Raw genomic sequence first — 19,939 nt, forward strand, 5'->3', positions numbered from 1 at the left:
TTTCGGCCACGCGATTGTGATCGAATGATCTAGAAGATGGAGAAGGCTTAGGTGGGTTTTGGGCCAACTTGGAGGGGTGTTGGGCTGCAACACACGCGAGGCCTTCTCGGTCCCTCGGTTAACCGTTGGAGTATCAAACGAAGTCCAAATGGTACGAAACTTGACAGGCGGTCTACCGGTAGTCAACCAAGGCCGCTTGACAAGTCTTGGTCCAATCCGAAAATGTTTAATCCCCACACACGAAAGAAAGGTAGAAAATGACCACCGGAGGAGAACGAAGCGCCCGAATGCAAAACGGACAATGGGGAAAATGCTCGAATGCATGAGATGAACACGTATGCAAATGCAATGCACATGATGACATGATATGCGATGCATGACAACGATAACAACACACGGAGACAAAAAAGAATCCAAACCCGAGAAAATATAATAACTTAACGCCGGAAACGGCAAGAGTTGGAGTACAAATTGGGAAAGTTACATCTGGGGTGTTACATAAGATGAGCGCTAGCTTTTTAGGATAAATGCTTTGGTAACCCTGAATATAGAGAGATTTTTTTATGAAGATAATATAGAGAGATGTATGACTTAAATAGGTTCTCACACAAAGGGGGGGGATGGAAGGAAAAAGATATTTGGGCTCAATCCATTTTCATTCTCGTAAACACGGTCCAAATTGTCTGGACGGATTCGGAGTGTCTGAGCGCCTGAAGCCACATGACTTTGCTTCCTTGGATACCATTTTCCCTAGAGTTTTGGCTTTGTGTTTCATGCCTTTTAGCGATCTGACCCAAATGGATCGGAGTCTCTGTGCATAAGTGCTATCCCTAGATCGGTTTCACCCGACCCAAATTGAGTGAAGTCAAAGGGAACAATGAGTAGATGAGGTGCATGGAAGGAATTTCACCAGAGCTCATCATGTGCCAGATTGAGTGTATTGATGAATCACTAAAGGCAAAGAAAGATGGCCATAATTCTGGTTCTACAGTGTCGAGCGTGAAATAATGCCCTTGGTTTACTTATGTCGATGGCGACTGTCAGGTCTGACTTTGGTGTCATCGTGTGCGGCGACGAAGTTATTCCCAATAGCATCCTACAGCCGGCGGAGTTATTTCTAGAAGCCCCCTACAACCAGCATAACCCGGCGCTTGCCGACTCTCTCACCTTCCACAACATGTCGAGGTATGTATCATATGTACTTACCTCTAATTCTCTAACAACTTAACACTATTTGGGACTATTTGTTGGAATTATGATGATGTTTAGATCAAATTATACTATCTATAGTGTAATTTTTCACAATTTTTGACCGAATCTCTCCTCTCGTAATTAAAAGGAACATAGTGTTTTGTCGTCCACCTTGTCCTTGGTCCAACTTTAAGTATGTTCTCCTGGCCCTCTCTCCATTTTGATTTTCTTCATCAGTTTCCCTGAAAAACCGCTTTAGTTGTCTGACCGTTTATTGACTTATATGAAATAAAATTATGTTTTCTTTGATAAGTCAACATCTTCTCTCATGCTTAAAAAAATGCAGTGTTATCTCGTCCACCTCGTCCTTCGTCCAACCACCGTTGAGGTGTTTTCTTTTGCAAGGATGAAGAACTTTGAAGTGTCTCAACATCAAAATGAAATGAGGGCATGCGCTAAGTGAACCGTGCGTGGCCCTGCCCATAGTTTGTTCAGCTTTCAATAAGCATAGCTGAGCTGAATATATAGACCGAACCGGCGAACCAACTGTGGTTGGATGGTTAGAGGGATTGTGGTATTCCTAGTCCACCAGAGTTCAAATACTGATGCTCGCATTTATTTCCGGATTTATTCCAGGATTTCCGGCGATGCACATTTGGTGGGAGGAGACGTTCCTGTCGACGACGAGGTGCCTACGGTGACTTCGTAAATTTCAAGATGATATGCCGACTCAGTCTTTCGAAGGTGCTCATAGAGGTAGAGTGTGCATGTGTGCGTTCATAGAGGTGAATGTATGCGTGTGTATATGAGCGCTTGCGTCTGTACTGTGTTTTTTGAAAAATAGGCCGAACCGTTCTTTCGCAAATTTGGCAAAGACAGATTAAAAGGTGATGGAAAGAGGAAACGATTTGTTTCTCAAAAAAGGGGAAATGAAAACACGCTCAATCCCGTGAGACAAGGAAAGAAAGCGTACAGAGGATTTAATTGGAATCGCTAACTCACATCTAAATGATTTTTAAAGATGTCACATCTAAGTCTAAGATCGTCAGATTGTTTATCTTTACTAGTAGAGTGCCCGTGCGTTGCTACGGGCGACAATGCAGATAATCAGCATTCTTATACTCACAATGTTACTAATATGTTGACGATGAAAATGATATCATGAGAGCTGCATTCTTCCTCATCTCTCCACATAAATAGATATTTCTAGCATAGTTCCACAAATTTCTTTTATTTCTATGATTCCTCGGGATAGGAGTATGCAAATGAAATGTTGCAGGATGTTGCGCCGACCATCCCTTTAAACCTTGCCACCATCTCCGCCACCCGAGACCTCTCGTACCCTACATTCAAATCGCGAGTCCTCTCGTACTCTACACTCAAATCGATTAATCCACTGCCCATCTCTACCAACGACGATCCATCTCTGTTAATGGTTCTTCTTCCTCCCTGTTCTGCTTTTTTTCTTTGTCCATCCTATTGACCCGCCCACCTCTTCGTGCCTAACCAATTGCCACTGCCACCCTATAGCCGGTGAGTGTTACCGAACGCCGCCCCATGCTTGAGTCGCCACCTCCGCCGGCGTCAATACCATCCATCCCTCTAAACCCAACCACCATCTCTGGTGCCCATGACCGCTCGCACACCGCACTTGAGTCCGTCAACCCCTGGCCTCTCCTCCACCACCGACGACCCGCTGGTGCTACTATTCTTCTTACTCCCACCGCCCACCTTTTTCTTCATCCACTCTATCAACCCGCCCACCTCTACGTGCCCAACCACTTGCCACCGACATCCATGATCAGCAAGTGTTGTCACGCACTATCCCGTCGCCCCCTATCAAAAGTCGCCGCCTCCGTCGCCAGCCAACCCTCTAAACCCTACCAGCATATCTAGGGCATGCAACCTCCCCGCACTCCACACTCCATTGCATTAACAGGTTCCTCTCCTTCACCGGCGGCAAGATGGCATGCCACATCATCTTCAACTTTGGTGAGGTCCTAATGCGCCATCGCCGGGGATGCCGCGGCCTAACATCCAGGGCTCAGGGCTGCGCGTGCATTGCTACCAAAAGAATTGTCTCACCAAGAGCAAAGCACATTCCAAAAAACATCTTAATAAGCTTCAGTTTGTTCAAGCCTACTAAGCCCCAAATAGAACTCCAAAAATCAGGCTAACTGTGACGCCCCCGATTCAATCGTACACTAATCATACACGCAAACGTGTACGATCAAGATCAGGGACTCACGGGAAGATATCACAACACAACTCTGCAAATAAAATAAGTCATACAAGCATCATATTACAAGCCAGGGGCCTCGAAGGCTCGAATACAAGAGCTCGATCATAGACGAGTCAGCGGAAGCAACAATATCTGAGTACAGACATAAGTTAAACAAGTTTGCCTTAAGAAGGCTAGCACAAACTGGGATACAGATCGAAAGAGGCGCAGGCCTCCTGCCTGGGATCCTCCTAACTACTCCTGGTCGTCGTCAGCGGGCATCACGTAGTAGTAGGCACCTCCGGTGTAGTAGGAGTCGTCGTCGAAGGTGGCGTCTGGCTCCTGGGCTCCAACATCTGGTTGCGACAACCAGGTAGAAGGGATAGGGGGAAAAGAGGGAGAAAGCAACCGTGAGTACTCATTCAAAGTACTCGCAAGCAAGGAGCTACACTACATATGTATGCATTGGTATCAACTGGAATAAGGCTATCATATGTGGACTGAACTGTAGAATGCCGGAATAAGAGGGGGATAGCTAGTCCTTTCGAAGACTACGCTTCTGGCAGCCTCCGTCTTGCAGCATGTAGAAGAGAGTAAACTGAAGTCCTCCAGGTATCATCACATAGCATAAATCCTAACTGATGATCCTCCCCTCGTCGCCCTGTGAGAGAGCGATCACCGGTTGTATCTGGCACTTGGAAGGGTGTGTTTTATTTAGTATCCGGTTCTAGTTGTCATAAGGTCAAGGTACAACTCCAAGTCGTCCTGTTACCGAAGATCACGGCTATTCGAATAGATTAACTTCCCTGCAGGGGTGCACCACATAACCCAACACGCTCGATCCCATTTGGCCGGACACACTTTCCTGGGTCATGCCCGGCCTCGGAAGATCAACACGTCGCAGCCCTACCTAGGCACAACAGAGAGGTCAGCACGCCGGTCTAAATCCTATGGCACAGGGGTCTGGGCCCATCGCCCTTTGCACACCTGCACGTTGCGAACGCGGCTGGAAGCAGACCTAGCCTAGTAGGCGTTCCAGTCCAATCCGGCGCGCGCCGCTCAGTCGCTGACGTCACGAAGGCTTCGGCTGATACCACGACGTCGAGTGCCCATAACTGTCCCCGCGTAGATGGTTAGTGCGTATAGGCCAGTAGCCAGACTCAGATCAAATACCAAGATCTCGTTAAGCGTGTTATGTATCCGCGAACGCCGACCAGGGCCAGGCCCACCTCTCTCCTAGGTGGTCTCAACCTGCTCTGTCGCTCCGCCACAAAGTAACAGTCGGGGGCCGTCGGGAACTCAGGCCCACCTCTACCGGGATGGAGCCACCTGCCCCTTCAGCCCCCATCTCCGAACAGTATCACAGGTAATGTATCAATGTAGAGTATATAGTAAATGCCCGTGATCACCTCCCGAAGTGATCACGGCCCAGTAGTATAGCATGGCAGACGGACAAGAGTGTAGGGTCACTGATGGAACACTAGCATCCTATACTAAGCATTTAGGATTGCAGGTAAAGGTAACAACAGTAGTAGCAAGGACAGGCTATGCATCAGGATAGGAATAACGGAAAGCAGTAACATGCTACACTACTCTAATGCAAGCAGTATAGAGAAGAGTAGGCGGTATCTGGTGATCAAAGGGGGGGCTTGCCTGGTTGCTCAGACAAGGAGGGGTCGTCAACACCGTAGTCGATCGGGGTACCAGCAGCAGCGTCAGTCTCGTAGTCTACCGGAAAGAAGTAACGGAGGGGGAACAAAATAAATAACAAAGCAATCAAATTTAACACAAAGCAAGACGCGGCAATACGTTGTGCTAGGGGTGACCTAACGCAGGGATAGGTGATACCGGCGAAGGGGGGAAACATCCGGGAAAGTATCCCCGGGGTTCCGCGTTTTCGGGCAGAGGAGCCAGAGGGGGAAAGTTGCGAGTTTGATATGTTAGGGATGTGTGGCGGATGAACGGGCTGCGTATCCGGGTTTGTCTCGTCGTTCTGAGCAACTTTCATGTTGAAAATATTTTAATCCGAGTTACGGATTAAAAGATATGATTTTCTAAAGATTTATTAATTTTTGGAATTTAATTAATTATTTAAATTAATTCGAAAAATAGATTAATAACATCAGCATGATGTCATGCTGACATCAGCAGTCAACAGAGTTGACTTGGTCAACCTGACCAGTGAGTCCAGTGAGACCCACCTGTCATACACTTTTTAGGTTAATTAGAGATTAGGCTAAACAAACTACTGTTTAATTATCTAACAGATTAGTTAGATTAATTAACTAGGATTAATTAACTTAATTAATTTAGTTAATTAATTAATTAATTAAGTTTATTTATTTTATTATTTCTTTTTCTTTATTGGAAACGTTCTGTGGGGTGGGGCCCCTAGTGTCAGTGGCACAGAGGCCGTAGTGGGTTACGGGCGTTACGGGCGGGTTGGGCGTTGCGGCGCCCGATGGCTGTGGAGGGCACCAGCGAGCTGCCCACGCTCGAGCGCATCTGGAGGGGCGAACGGGGGCCGTCGGGTTGACGGTAGGTGGACGACGTCGTCGCCGTTCGAGGAGGTAGCGGGGGCGGTGGCCGGCGCTGGCGCAGGGGGGCAGCGAGCGGCGCGGGGTGCAGGCGAGGGCTGCCGTGGCCGCAGGGGTGAGGCGCGCCCCGGGCATGCGCGAGCTTGAGGGAAAGCAGCAGGGGGGTGGCCGGAGCTGGGGCTGCCGGAATGGACGCCGGCGACGAGGTCTAGCGGCAGCTGAACAAGAGCTCGACGGATCCGGTGAAACAAGAGGAGAATGAGGTAGGAAAGGGGTCAGGCGACATCTGTACAGCTCGTAGAGCTCACGAGCACGGCAGCGATGCATTCATCGGCCATGGCGGACGACAGCTTTGGGGCTCGCAGGGGACGATGCCTCTGTGGTTGATTCACGCGGGAGAGAGGGGAAGCAGGTGGGAGCTCACATTGAAGCTCGTGGGGGCCTCGGTGGAGCCGGAGCGGTTCAGGGCGAGGCAGATCGCCGGTCAGCCATGGCGGATCCAGTCGGGGGAGAAACGAAGAAGGCGACGACGGTGCGGCATCCCGGCTAGGTCCGGTGGTTGCGGTCGATGAAGATGATCCCTGGAGAGCTCTTAGACGTGGGGAGGCGGCGATGGGCGGTTGCCAGCGAGCCGGTGCGGCCAACGCGGGCGGGGTGCGCGGCCATAGGGGAGGGCGGGCGCCGGCGACGTGGCCCGAGGCAAGGGCGCGTGCGGGGGACTGCGGGGGTTCTCGCTCCTCTCTATGTCTCCTCCTGGCGGCGCGAGGAGGGAGGATGGGATCGAACGGGAGGAGTGGGGGGTAGTGCGGTCCATGCTAGGGTTTAGGGGGTTATGGGGGCGCCGGCTGGGCCGGCCTGGCTTGCCCAGTGGCCAGCTGGGCCGAGGCCCAGCGGGGGGGGGGGGTTCTTTTCCCTTTTTTGTTCTGTTTTCTATTTACTTCTTTTTTTGTTTTTATTTTATTCTGGTATTCTCTTTTTATAAATCACAAAACAAATTCCTAAATTAGTGTTTCAACACAATCCAATGTCACAAAAAAAACTTTACCCTGAAATAAAATAGTTTAGCATTTTACAAAATACCAAAGGCATTCAAATAATTGTTTTAGCTACTATTTTGTTCATGTTTAAGTATTCAAACATTTTATAAAAGTCTGATTTCTACACCATAATTACCTGTGCATTATTTCACTCACACTAAACATTTTAGTTTTAATATTTGAAAACTTTTATTGTTTGTTAGATTTTGAAATTGAATTCGAATCGGTTTCGAACTAAATCGAGATTAGAAACAGTAACCATGGTGACGTGTCACCATTAGCGTGGGATCACTGTAGCTTAATTATCCGGGCGTCACACTAACCATCATTGGTTTTATTTATAGAGCTAAAGGTGCAAAGTTTACGCACATTAATCTTTACTCAAGAAATCTAGATAATTAATCTATACTCAAGAAATCTAGAGTTCATTATCGTTCATTCATTTAGCTTCAAAATGTACTCTATATACATGTGTCCCATGCCGTGATAAACAACAGATTGTCAAAAAACTTTCTTGTTCTCATTTTTGACTACAGTATGATCAACCAGAAGTTCGACCGCTATATCTCATAAGTCACAACAGTTCGGCAGACCATCACCACTGATAAATAAAGGTAAATAGAGTAGATCAAACAAGGGGAAAGGATAAATCTGCACCTTTATCATTGAAGCGGTAAAAGATTCCAATATATGGAAAATTAGAGCCTTTGCCATGCCAATAAGCTAGTCGATGTTGCTAAGAGTCGATAGATGTTTTTTTCTGCATGGGTAGTTCTGAAATTTTGGTAGGAGTCAATAGATCATGTATATGTTTGAGGCAAACAACAATTAGTTCCTAATTACAGTGAGTGAGATGTGTCTTCGGCGAACAACTAAAACTCTTTTGATTAAATGGAAGTGACACAATCCAGCCAGGAAGACAGAAACCTGACAAGTAAAAAAAGGATACAGGCAAACTGCACCCACAACACACCACTTGATTATATTCATACAATAGTGTTGGCAGCATGCTGCTGGGCCTCTCCGGCCTCGTCCTAGTAGATAGCCTCGTCGGTGTCGCACTGTGATGCCTCTCGTCGTGCTGTTCAGCCTGGTGCTCGTGCCCCCTGCGCTCGCCGTCACTGGGTTCATCGCCATCAGTGTGCATACCTTGTTCTGATAACAATGATTGAGTTATCATGTTTATTGTCCTGAACCTAGAGTCAAACAAAACCACGCTTCAGGGACATTCACACGCAAAGTAGAGATAAACAGCATGCATAACTTTGGCTAGACCAAATTGCAGTGTAGTTTTGTCGTACCTCAACGAAACGCCAAAGACGCCATCCGGCACCCACCCGTTGCATTCGGTGATCAAATAGTAGGACCTACAAACTGGTTATACACTAAAAAGCTAAGCATGCAAGATCAGTCTAAACCTAAAACAGATTTAGCAAACAGAACCACATATAACTCCCAAGCAAGGAAAGGTACCTCTGCATCAGTAGAACACCTGTGAGTTGCAACGGGTTGCATTGACGACTTCTTTTTTTACCATTCAAGCACCCTTCTTCTCTTCCTTCTCCCAGCTAAAAATGTTTCTCTGAGTGATATGTCAATGGTTAAATTTACACTACATAAAGGAAGGCGAAATGGCTCATCATGAGATATGACTCACTCGTATGTAATCATAAACATCATATTCTTGTTTCATCAAGCAACAGATAACATGGCTGTACACAATGGCCATGCAAAACTGGTAAAGAAAACAAACAATTGGACCATGGTATGTTTCCAAATGAAATTGATGTGCATTGCAATGGAAAGTATGGGACCTATCTTGGAATAGTTGCAGAAAACAAGAGAATATGGGTGAAAGACTAAAATATTTGTTGCAACTAATCTAATTTTCTTAAAATTAGTTTACCTACAAAATCACCATTCAGGCTGATAGTTCAAAGGATGTGTTTGATGTCAGTTCAGAAGGTTGAATATGAGACTATACCAGAAGCAAAGGATTCCCTGAAGGAGTAGCTATTGAAGATATTTCATATTCTTTATGTCGAACAGGTGTGACTGGCTGGTATTATTTTTCAAACAAGTGTCTTCTGACATGTCAAATATCCAATTAAAGTGTGACCTACCTAGACTGAAACCAAAGTTCATAGACATGCATATAAACTGAAAACTATCCTCACATAATTCAACATACTGAAAAACATGGTTGAGGATTTATTTATTTTAGTACAATGCATTAGGACTACGAATCCATGGCCTCCAATTTCACTATAAAATTGGATCAAACTAAGCTAAGGATGCAAGGAACATTACCTGCCTCAGAAACTTCATATTGCTTTCTCTTCCGTCTATAACAAAAAGAATATTATAGAATCAGTATCTCTGTATACTGCTTGTAGGTAATTTCCTCCATGCTTTTGAATTCCCGGATGCTTGCAAGGTAATCTACTTGTTTTCAGTAATGAGAAGCAATGCAGGTCATCAATCTGTAATTGCCTACAACCCATCCTGATTAAAAGCAAGTTCCAGAAAAAAAATCTCTACTCCTAATCATGCAACAACTTTTCTAGCCCGTAGTTAGGCAGAAATTAGATTACAAAGGATAAAAAAAGAGAAGGAACTCGAACGAATGGATCCCGCGCCACAACCCCGACATGCCACCGCTCTTCCTCAAGAAGCAACGCCGCATGATACAACTAACTGTAGCCCACGCTGCTCATGACAGCCGCACACAGACCACGAACGCCGCACCACCTTCCGGTGCCGCTACCCCCACCACTTTCCCTCAAGCACTAACGCCGAACGATACAGCTACCCGCAGCTCACGCTGCTCAGGCCAACCGCACATAGACCATGAACGCTGCACCACATCCTGGGCCGCTGCCCCAACATGTCGTCTAACAGTCCCGACTGGGGCACATTGATGAAGCTGACAACCTTGCTACTTCCGCACTTCAAGGTCCTCACCCAAGCCATGCCGACAAGCAGCCCTACCTCTTGGAGCTGTTGTCGTAGTATTGCCCGAGGCCGCAACCTCGACACTTAATAGAAGATCCCGGAGCCGCAGCCCCAACATACACCGCCCTTGAAAACGAAAGAGCCCCACACGACATCCAAAGGCTGGCCCTCCAAGGCAACGCCTCCGAAGATGGTTACGGCGTAAACGCCGCCGCCACCCACTCCAGAAAACTGGATTTTAGGTTCTCACCTGGAGAGCCCACGCACATGAAAGGATAGGAAAGATGTCTACGACTATGCCTCTAAGAAGGTCACGGAGCTTTCGCTCGAGTCCCTGATCTCCTATCAGTGAGCTTGCTTGCAAATCTGGTCATGCAATGATACCCAGGCCATCAGAGCCAAGCACATTGTGTAGGTCACCCCCCTGTCGTCAGCCGGCATAGCCCTCATGCGACGACCAGCTACAGCAACTCATGCGACATAGAAACAACGCGGTTGTCAGGGTCAGATCTGAGTGCATCAGCCCAAGGCCGCTGCCCCAGCATTCTCTGGCGCCGCAACCACCGGCTACCCCACTGCAGATCCATGAAACCAGGAGAAAAACGTCATCAATCTGCAGAGCAGCACAGTCACACCTCTCGCCGCGAAGAAACGCACAACGCCCATATGTCCACCCTCGCGCATGCTAGGCGCCAGATCCACGCCCACCTCGCACCTCCGCCCCGGACCAATGCACACAGTCGGCCGGAGCACCTCTACGCCTTACTTCGCCAGCGCACATGCCAGATAGGTTCGCACCCTGGCTGAACCCGCGGTCACGCGCACCAACGCGCCATGCCGCCGCCAGCTCGCCCTCACCAATAAATATAAACGAAAAGTGAAATTATGTAGTCTTAATTGCACAATCAAATCATCCTGAAGCAAATAAAGATGTAGTTGTTCATCTAAGGTTGCATACCTAGTAGTTGGAAATTGGAAGCACTTAGAAATAAGCACAACATATCAGAAACACAATTTTATTTTCTATCATCGATCTCCCCCACATGAAAAGAATATAGTATGCTCAAAAATCATTATTCGTCACAAAGGATGTATTTAACTAAAATGCATAAGACCAAACAATGCACAAAAATGGTAATAGTAGGCATAATTGTTATCCGAGTAGTGCTAACCAGAAACTACGTATGTCCATTGTGTCGATCATCCATACGTTCGGATAAAATATAATTTGGTCGAACCAAGAAATAAAATGAAAGTTATTTTTTACTCATGCTAACAGACTACCTTGAGTTTCCATATTCCTGCAAACTCATGAATAATGTTTCCTTTTCTCTTCTCTTTGTAAGACTAATTCCCAAATTCCATCGGGTACTAATTAAAACATATAGAAATACCATGAGAATACTCGTACATGTCTAAAATACCAGTTGCAAACTGACCAAAGGCCTAGTAGCGCAAGTATGTAAATTGGTATCAAGGAGAACTTATGCAGCAATTGGTGCAGACTAATCCTATATAATTAAAACAGTTAACTTCCCGTGTCTAGTACAGTCAATAAAGTATCACGTTCAAGACAAATCTGATATAGTGTGAATAAATTAATAAGTAAATCAATATGGTGCATACTCTAAAAGGTCAGATCTTTGATGTCGTAGAAGTTACTAACCTTCTGCTTGTTTAAAAAATCCCTACAGAAAAAAAGGAATACATTTCAAGCTCCAGCATGAACCAGCAATTTATTATGTGAAAAACGTTCTTATCGGCAATAGATATTTTCAGAGCAAAAAATAGTATCCAATCTTATAAGGAACTCTATATTATGAAACTCCCACTCATAGGTGTTAATATGAGACCTTCATGAAATAGATCTAAACCGAGGGTAGTATTTCATATCAGTTATTTTACCATATGAACTTGATACTATTACTATCATCGACAGCAAAACTGACACAATTTATTTTTATAAAAAATAACCATAAGGAAGGCCATACATCAGTGCCAGCAAAAATGTGATCATATACCCAGCACAAATTTATATGCCCAATAAAACCGCAACCCCAATCAAACAAAAGATCAGATGGGCTGATCCCTGAGATCGAGAAGATATCCTATTCTTCGTAGCTACAATTGTTTTCCATCCAAACTGGTGGGCCTAATTATAGGCATGTAAATAGTCCTAGCATGTATTTTTCATAGCAGCATCCGGTATGACTGAACTTTCTTAAAAATAGCTCGCGGCATGCTAAGTTTACCAAACCAACATACAAATGAAATATTAGAAAAGACTACAGGACAATTTTTACCTTGATGATTAGTGTGGGCTCTCATGGTTCTTGCTTTCTGGCGATGTAATCGGACATGGATATTCTTCACATATGCAAGTGCCTTCAGCCGTGGGTGGAGGCTGACTGACCCTTGAGGAGCTTGTGGCATGTCTTGCACTCCAGGCAGTTCCCTCGTGGTGCTCGTACTTGTAGCATGTTTGGCAGACGGAGAAGGCCACACCCATTGCAGGTGAAGTGCTCGACGTGAGCCCCACGTCGTCCCTGCAAATGAAATATTTGATTTACAGAAGGGGTTGAGTTCATACTGTTTTTTAAAGTTCAGTGCCCATCTCCATATTAAAGACAAAGAGGAATTATTTCAGTTTGAAGTAGAAAGGCAATAACTTCGGAATTGCCAACCTGCAAACATAAAAAACAAAGCAAAGCAAATATTCTTATGATTTGGAAAACCGACATCCTATACAAGAAACAATATAAGTTCTAACAAATCACTGGTTCGGTTCAAACATCAACACACATAACAGTGGCACTGATTCGCCATGAAACCATGCTATTGAGTATTGAGAGATATAGCAGCAGATGCATTTAGATATATCTAGGCACAACGGCACAAGGATTCACAACAGTGATTATATGGGGAGTAAAAAACATTTAGGCTACATCTGGAGCTATCTATGTATGTCCAAATTTTGATCTAGCGACAGTACATTTAAAGATACACATACACACATGTTACTACCAATAATTATGAATGGATTGTACCTTACAAATACACCATACTTAAACATTATATTCAAGCTATCAAGGTCTATATAGAGTTACTTGGAAATAAAGGAACACGCAACTGAGTTCTCGACAACAACTTTTCCGAAAAGGAGATGCTCTAGAAAAGAAATGTTGATCCTAGCATTTGGCAATTTGTTTCAGACCAACCTTCCTTTTCTGTGTGCCACCATGGTCGTAAATGTGCAATCTCAGATAGTGCTGCTGACTACTTACTACTGAGATAATCCTACTTGTTGCCCGGAGCTTGACACCATTCATCCTTCTATAGGATAGTGTTACAGAAAAGGGCAAAGAGCTAACAAAGGGCATAATCATAGTGCAGTGTTCCTTCCTACAACCCCTCGTTCCTAGTCAGTAAAAAGGCTTGCAACAATTTATCTTGGCTCCGCATTTACTTTAGCTTGTCTGTCGAGTTAAACAAGGATTGAGATGCAGGTGGTTGTCACCTACTTTGGCATTTTTGTACAACTAAAGGCCTAAAGTTATCATGGCACAGTCAACAAATAGAACTTGCAAGTATTATGTACATTTAATTAGCAGATGTTTCTCAACACAAAATGCAAGCAACTGTGCAAGTAGGGTCTAAAATTCATGCAAGTAGTCAGAATATTTCCGACGCAAATCATACAAGTAGGAGGAAGAAACAAATAAAATGTAAATAAAGAATAGTTACCTTCAGTAAATTGGTTTCTCCTAAGAAGGCAGGCAAGATGGACAGACTATGTAGCCGCAATAATGGGCCTGATGAATTAACAAGTTAACAACAATGGGCAACGTTGCGTGGAGAGAGGGAGGGAACTATGAGTCGAGAAAATTGGTGAAACAATCACTGGTGCCCTGCTCCGCCAGTCTGTCGTGCATCCTCGGGATGGTGATCGGTGAGAGGTCGATGCAAGTGATGCCGCAGGTGACGCCCTCCTGCAGAAGCTCTATAAGAATCAACAGAAAGAAATCGATTTAACAGAGATACTTTTCTAAGGGCCTGAAAGGTTATATAATGAATAGAAGATTCATGGAAAGACGTCACTTACATGATACATGTAGCTAGAGAATCACAGTGCCCTCAATTGAAGTTTTATGTTCTCCCCATTAGTGATCGCACTGAATCAAAAAGCAAAATGTCAGACAAACAGATTACCTGGAGTGAAGGCATCAGATAAACAAATTATCTGAATCAAAAAGCTCACTAAAAACAGAATCAAAAAGCTAAATGCCAAACAGATTGAGTACTTTGCCTGGTATACATACTTGTCCCACCTTGCATCAACCCCGTGCATGGTGGTGGCATCAACAGCGTCATGAGCTCCTGCTGCCCTTGCGTCGATAGAAAGGTTGTCATCGTCAGCGCCGCGCACCTCCGAACCAAGGATCCGTTTGGCATGGAGGAGAGCGCGATCAGATTGATGCGTCCATCCCCAAACAACGAGCCAAGATAAAGAATATTATGACTGGGAGTTGTGTGTCCCCACTTTGTGTCTGCAACCACCTCCTTTCTACAACTCCAAATTAGGGGATCATCATTTCCAAAAAATCAGGGGAGCATCTCTTCGTTCCCAGTGAGACGGTCTATGCAGGTGCCGCCAGCGGCGGCGACGCCCCACCACAAAAGATTGTCTTCGAGCCGCGAGTTGCCGCACCCAACCCCAAGGACCCGCGGTTGGTAGATATTTATTGGGGAAAACGACCAATAAAGCATGACTGAAGTTTAAACTTTGCATAACTAAAAAGTAATCAATGTATCAAAGGATTTGATCTGTGGGCATTTTCCTTTTTCCCAAGTAACAACGTCGAACTTTTCAGGGGAAGGGTAGATACAATATTTACAAAATTGAATTCTTTCCACGTGTTTTTAAATCAATGGATCCTTCATCTAGTCCTTTTGCTATCTCCTACAAATTCTTTAAAGATTACTACTACATTGCAGCAAAATAATGCAATACCTAGAGTTAAATCTATCAATTTTGGCACATACGTACTTGCATGGTCTTCTCCTCCTCTGTTAGCATTTCTCAGTCCAATTCGTGCCTGCACGAACATGGTGGCGACAAGAACACCCAACCCCAAGGACCTGCAGCACAAGAACACACAACATACATGGTGGCGAGATGGCGTGCTTCAACTGCAGTGAGTCCCCGGCCGTGGCCGGGTGCCCCTTTGGTCGCGACGCAGTGCCTTCGGCGGTGGGCATCACGATGCCGTCATGGAGGCACAATCAGATCGACAAAACAATGTATCTACCTTGCCATCCATCCCAATACAGAATTGAGAGCTCCCGTGTGTATAATACCGACTGCTATAGTTGCTTGCCATCACAATTAACGAAGTAAAGCACATAGATAGAGGATAAGATTATAGCAATAAACTAAACAAGTTCAGCTTCTATTGGTGAAAGGCAACTGATGACCCTAACCGCAATTCTACACGCAATGATAACCTAAATTTACATCAATTCAACAAGGTTTGGACCATTCAATTTTGCTTGGCTATCACGACAATTTGGATAAACATGAAACATACAGTTCCCATGACACCTATGAGCGCATCACATGTGCTTAAACATCAAGTTTATTGTAGATGGTCTAGAAATACTACACACAGAGTGGTACATATATATGCATAGAACAAAAAACAGAGCAAGTAACCGAGGTTAGTCAGTGAGACTCACCCTGCAATCCGACGAACATGACGACGCTGGGCTTGCCCTTCTTGGGGGTGAAGGCCGGCTTCCCGGGATCCAGCATGTTGCAGAGCTCCATGAAGACGACCTGCAGCGCGAAACAGAAACAAAGGCATCAACCTCTCGCGTAGCCGGCCGCCGCCCTCGTTGCCGCAGACGGAGGCTGCCTCCTCGCCGGATCGGGTCGGAGCGGCGTCCCAAGAGACAAGACGCACACGACCAGGTGGCGGACGACGAGTCAGGGGCCCCGACCAGGTAGGCGTGTTGGATGAGGTCGATGCCGGCAGGTGGGGCGGAGGGGCAGCAACGGAGGAGGAAGAGGTGGATCCGCGACGACAGCAATGGATCCACGAAGGCGGAGGCGTCCAAGGGGTTCCGCGGCGACGGCGGCGGCGGATCCATGATGGCAGCGATGGATCCAAGAAGGCGGACGTGCGCGTCCAGATGGGGATCTATGGATCGGCTTTCGGCTCCAGAAGGGCGGCGGGTTCGTTGTGCGAGTGGGGCGCCTTTGATGTGAGACCGAGGGCGGCGGCGAAGGGATGAAGGGCGGCGGCGGCGAAGGGATGAAGGCGGCGACGAACGAGGGCAGGGAGTCTAGCGTGCGAGTCGTTCTCGCTCGAGGGCATGTGACGTCGCTCGAACGTGCGGGGTTTTTTTCGCTGGTTATTTTTCGTAGGTTTTTTTTATCGCTGGTTAATTTTCGTAGATTTTTTTTCGTCGCTTGTCTCGGGCACGATCGGTGGTTACAACCTGAAGTGCGCGGGGGCTGGTGGAGGACTCGGTACGTGGTTTTGTCGGTTCGTGGCGGGTCAGCGGGAGGTGGGAGCAAGTACCAAAAAAGTATCAAAAAAGACCGGATAAGGTGGGACGAAAATAAAACCCGGAACGCGACCTACCATCTGAGACATTAGGAGTAGAGAAAACTCGCGCAAGGTGATCGTTCCTCGCGCGCTCGTACGCTTCGCGTTGACGTGCGTGTCGGCATGTGTCTTCCACGTGAGATTGCGGCGGGCCGTTGTGTTTGTGTTTTTTTTTTCTGTTTGTCTCGGGCTGGTCTGCACTGCTCAATGTGTTTGTTGGCTTTCTTCTGTTTGTCTTGTCTCAGTTATGGGTTTCCATGAATTTCTCAGAAGAAAAGTACTGTGGTAAGTTGTCCCCATTTTTCTCTCAAGAGGTGAGGGGGCGGTGCCCATTCACTTTCCCACGTTACTCCGAAACGTTCATTTTCCTATAGCCCTTCAGGTGGCGAGTAGGTTGGAAGTGAGGAGTGAAAGTGATTTTCCACTCCCATTTTTCTTTGTTTTTTCTTTTATTTATATTTTTGCTTTTTTCATTTCTTTCCTTTTTCCTTTTGTGTTTTTTCTTATTTGTTCATTTATTTATTTCACTATGTCATCTATTCACTTTAAATGTCGTGCAATCACTTTTGTGTCATGCAAAGATTGGTCGCGGGTTAATTTTGTCACGCACATCCATGTCGCATTGTGCGTCTGGTGTCTACTCATCGGTTTGCTTGTGCGTGTGTCTTTTGTTAGGACGTTTTCACGACGTGATCTGAGGTCCCATTTCGGATTGGTTTTGCTAATTCTCATTTAAATGAGAGTTAACAATGTTTCATTTAATTCATATCCTGTTAGATATACATGCTTCTGAGTCGTGCTGGTTGTCATTGTGTCGTGTTTTCTCCCCGTCTCTCGTGAAGCAGTGAAGTCTAATATGACTTTTTTAAGTGGGGCGTTTTTCTATTTTGTGTATTTGTGGGTTGTAGTTATTCTATGGAGGGCTGCATGTCCTTTTATTCTCTGTTTTCATTTATTTTGATTCGACTGGGTAGCTAGAGAAGAGATGTTTTTTTCCTTTCGGATTTGCTAAATCTCATCTTCGTGAAAGTCTATAACCAACCGATTGGTTTGCTTTAATGGTTCGCACAAACTTGATCAGGCGTGCTCGTCTCAGCTCATTCGCCTCTTCTTTGTCCCGTTTTGTTTTGTGTTGGCTTGTTCTCGCGTTTCTTTTCACATACCCCATATATGTTGTCGTTTGAGGGGCGCGTCCTAATTCTCTTTTGTTTTCCCTACTAGATGACTCGTTGCGCCAATGGCGCAAAGGGCGAGAGCAAGCCAAGTATTGAAAGAGTACACATAAACATATTTAGAGACAGATTGAAACATATGGAAATATTAAATTGTTGCTGGCAATGTCATGATTTTCTCTAACCAGTGTAAACATATATAAATAGTCTTCTGAAAATATTAGTAGAAGGGCAGTTGATTACATATATAGAACAATTGATCACAAACTTCTTTTGACCACAGAGACAGTAATGAGGTCTAAAGTGTACATGCAGTATCATACATGAATGGAAATCTAAAGGCTATACATATCTTGCTCAGAGCAATGCCAAAAGGGCAAAGATACTGGATCAATTGATAAAACAAAAGGTGGATGTTGTTGGTTAGGACATATAGACTGAAGGTCATCAGAAACTATCTTGTGTAGTTTTTAGGCGCTGCTCTGACTTCGTGCCAGTATAGCGTAACCTCTGGGTCAATTCTTCAATGCTTGGATTAGCTACTACTTTAGTTCTTTTGATAAAACGGTTTCTACACCAGTAGCAACACCCCTAAGATTAGCAAGTTTCCAGCAAAAGGATCACATGAGAATCACATATCTGTATCCTATATGAAGAGAAACATAAATTCCTTCAACAATGATGATCGATGGAGGATCATAATGGTAATGCTTGCCAATATTTTTTCTCAGCCTGCAAGATTGCCAAGAACATGGACATCATGTCATTTCAGAACTCAGACCTTAGTTGCAATTTCTGATCATCATTCCAAAGTACGAATTTAGATGTGCAAGTGACAAACTCCACGTAAAAAGACACATACCTTCCTAGAGGTTAGTACTCTGCGGATTGTGCACGGATCTGCGACGATGAGAGCGGGGACTCCTCACTGTTCCAGTCATCCTACACCAGGGCTGCAAACTGCAGGTTCCAGAGCACGTCCTCGTCTAACGGCTTCAGCGTTGGTTCCTTGGTCAGGCCCCGCAGGCAGATCTCCATGACGGTCATCATCGACTCGCCAGAGCATCATTTGCTCACGGCTGGGTCGACGAAGTTCCTCCTCTTGCTCAGTCCTTCTTCTGTCAGTGCCGATTGCAAATGGTGGTCAATGAACAGTAAAAGTTGGGTTTAGACTTTATTCAGAAATGAGGCATTGTCAAGTGTATAGGGTTAACAAGGAAAGGAAGCATACCTGTTCTTTCATTATCTCTACCTGAACTGATGGGCCTTATCTCTACATGTTCTTTCACAAGTAGAAGCACCAGGTTTTTAAATGTTAACAAAGGCCACAAAATTTTGAAATCTCATTTAAGCTTGGCTTCTCCATGACTCCCCCCATAGACTGGTAATGTCAAGGTCACTGTTTTAATTTGTGAAAATGCAGTACATATAAAAAATCTGAAATTTGCCTACACCTTATTTTGGCCTGACCCAAATTAACGAAAAGTAGACATCATGCAAATTATTTACCTCAAGGCGAACACATTTAGAGATCCATTCTTGACAAACTTTTTTCTTATCCTATGGAACCACAGACTGGACCAGACACACACGCACTATGGACTCCCACTGGTAACAGCATTGAATTGCCCACATATATGAGGAATGACGAGGGAAGAAAGCTGCAGAAGCTGCTGTAGCTGCCAAACATGCCACGACTAAATACATGGATTCTTCCAATGTTTCTCGCATAGGCACCTGAGTACACAAAAATAGATAGAATAATGCATCAACTAAAAAGAGTCAAAACAAGCAGAGCAGATCGCGAACAAAAACAAATCAAGAAAGGGTTCATACAGAGAAGGGAAAGAGGCGATTAAGGGTAAGAATACCAGCAGGCTCCACAACAACTATAGATACCATGACACCATGTCGAGCATATGTAGTTCTTGATAGAAAAACCTTTACCAAAATAAGATATCAATGTACCGACGACACTAACAATTTTGGATATTAGCTGCCAAGCTGATTATGTGATATTTGCCCAGATTAGAAATTTCGTAAGATATAACAAAAAGGGAGGCACACATGAATCATTTCTTCTGCTGGAGGCAAAGAATCTAAGGCCTAATACCTGCATCCCAAGTTCTTCCTCTCTTTATCAGAAAAATCAAGGAATCAAAATCAGATTATGGTGAGGACGTGCAACCTGGATGGTGGACAGGGGACGACGACC

At 45.2% G+C, this 19,939-nt stretch overlaps 1 long non-coding RNA gene across 1 annotated transcript; it reads right to left on the reverse strand.

Moving 5' to 3' along the window:
* Window positions 1-18,200: 18,200 nt before the first annotated feature.
* On the reverse strand, window positions 18,201-19,190 carry LOC119301470. Its single transcript, XR_005147052.1, has 3 exons — window positions 18,956-19,190; window positions 18,587-18,842; window positions 18,201-18,456 (listed from the first exon to the last, which is right to left on the reverse strand). It is a non-coding gene; the product is annotated as an uncharacterized LOC119301470 (long non-coding RNA).
* Window positions 19,191-19,939: the final 749 nt, after the last annotated feature.

Source organism: Triticum dicoccoides, chromosome 1A (assembly GCF_002162155.2).
Source record: "Triticum dicoccoides isolate Atlit2015 ecotype Zavitan chromosome 1A, WEW_v2.0, whole genome shotgun sequence".
In the NCBI taxonomy this organism is placed as follows: Eukaryota; Viridiplantae; Streptophyta; class Magnoliopsida; order Poales; family Poaceae; genus Triticum; species Triticum dicoccoides.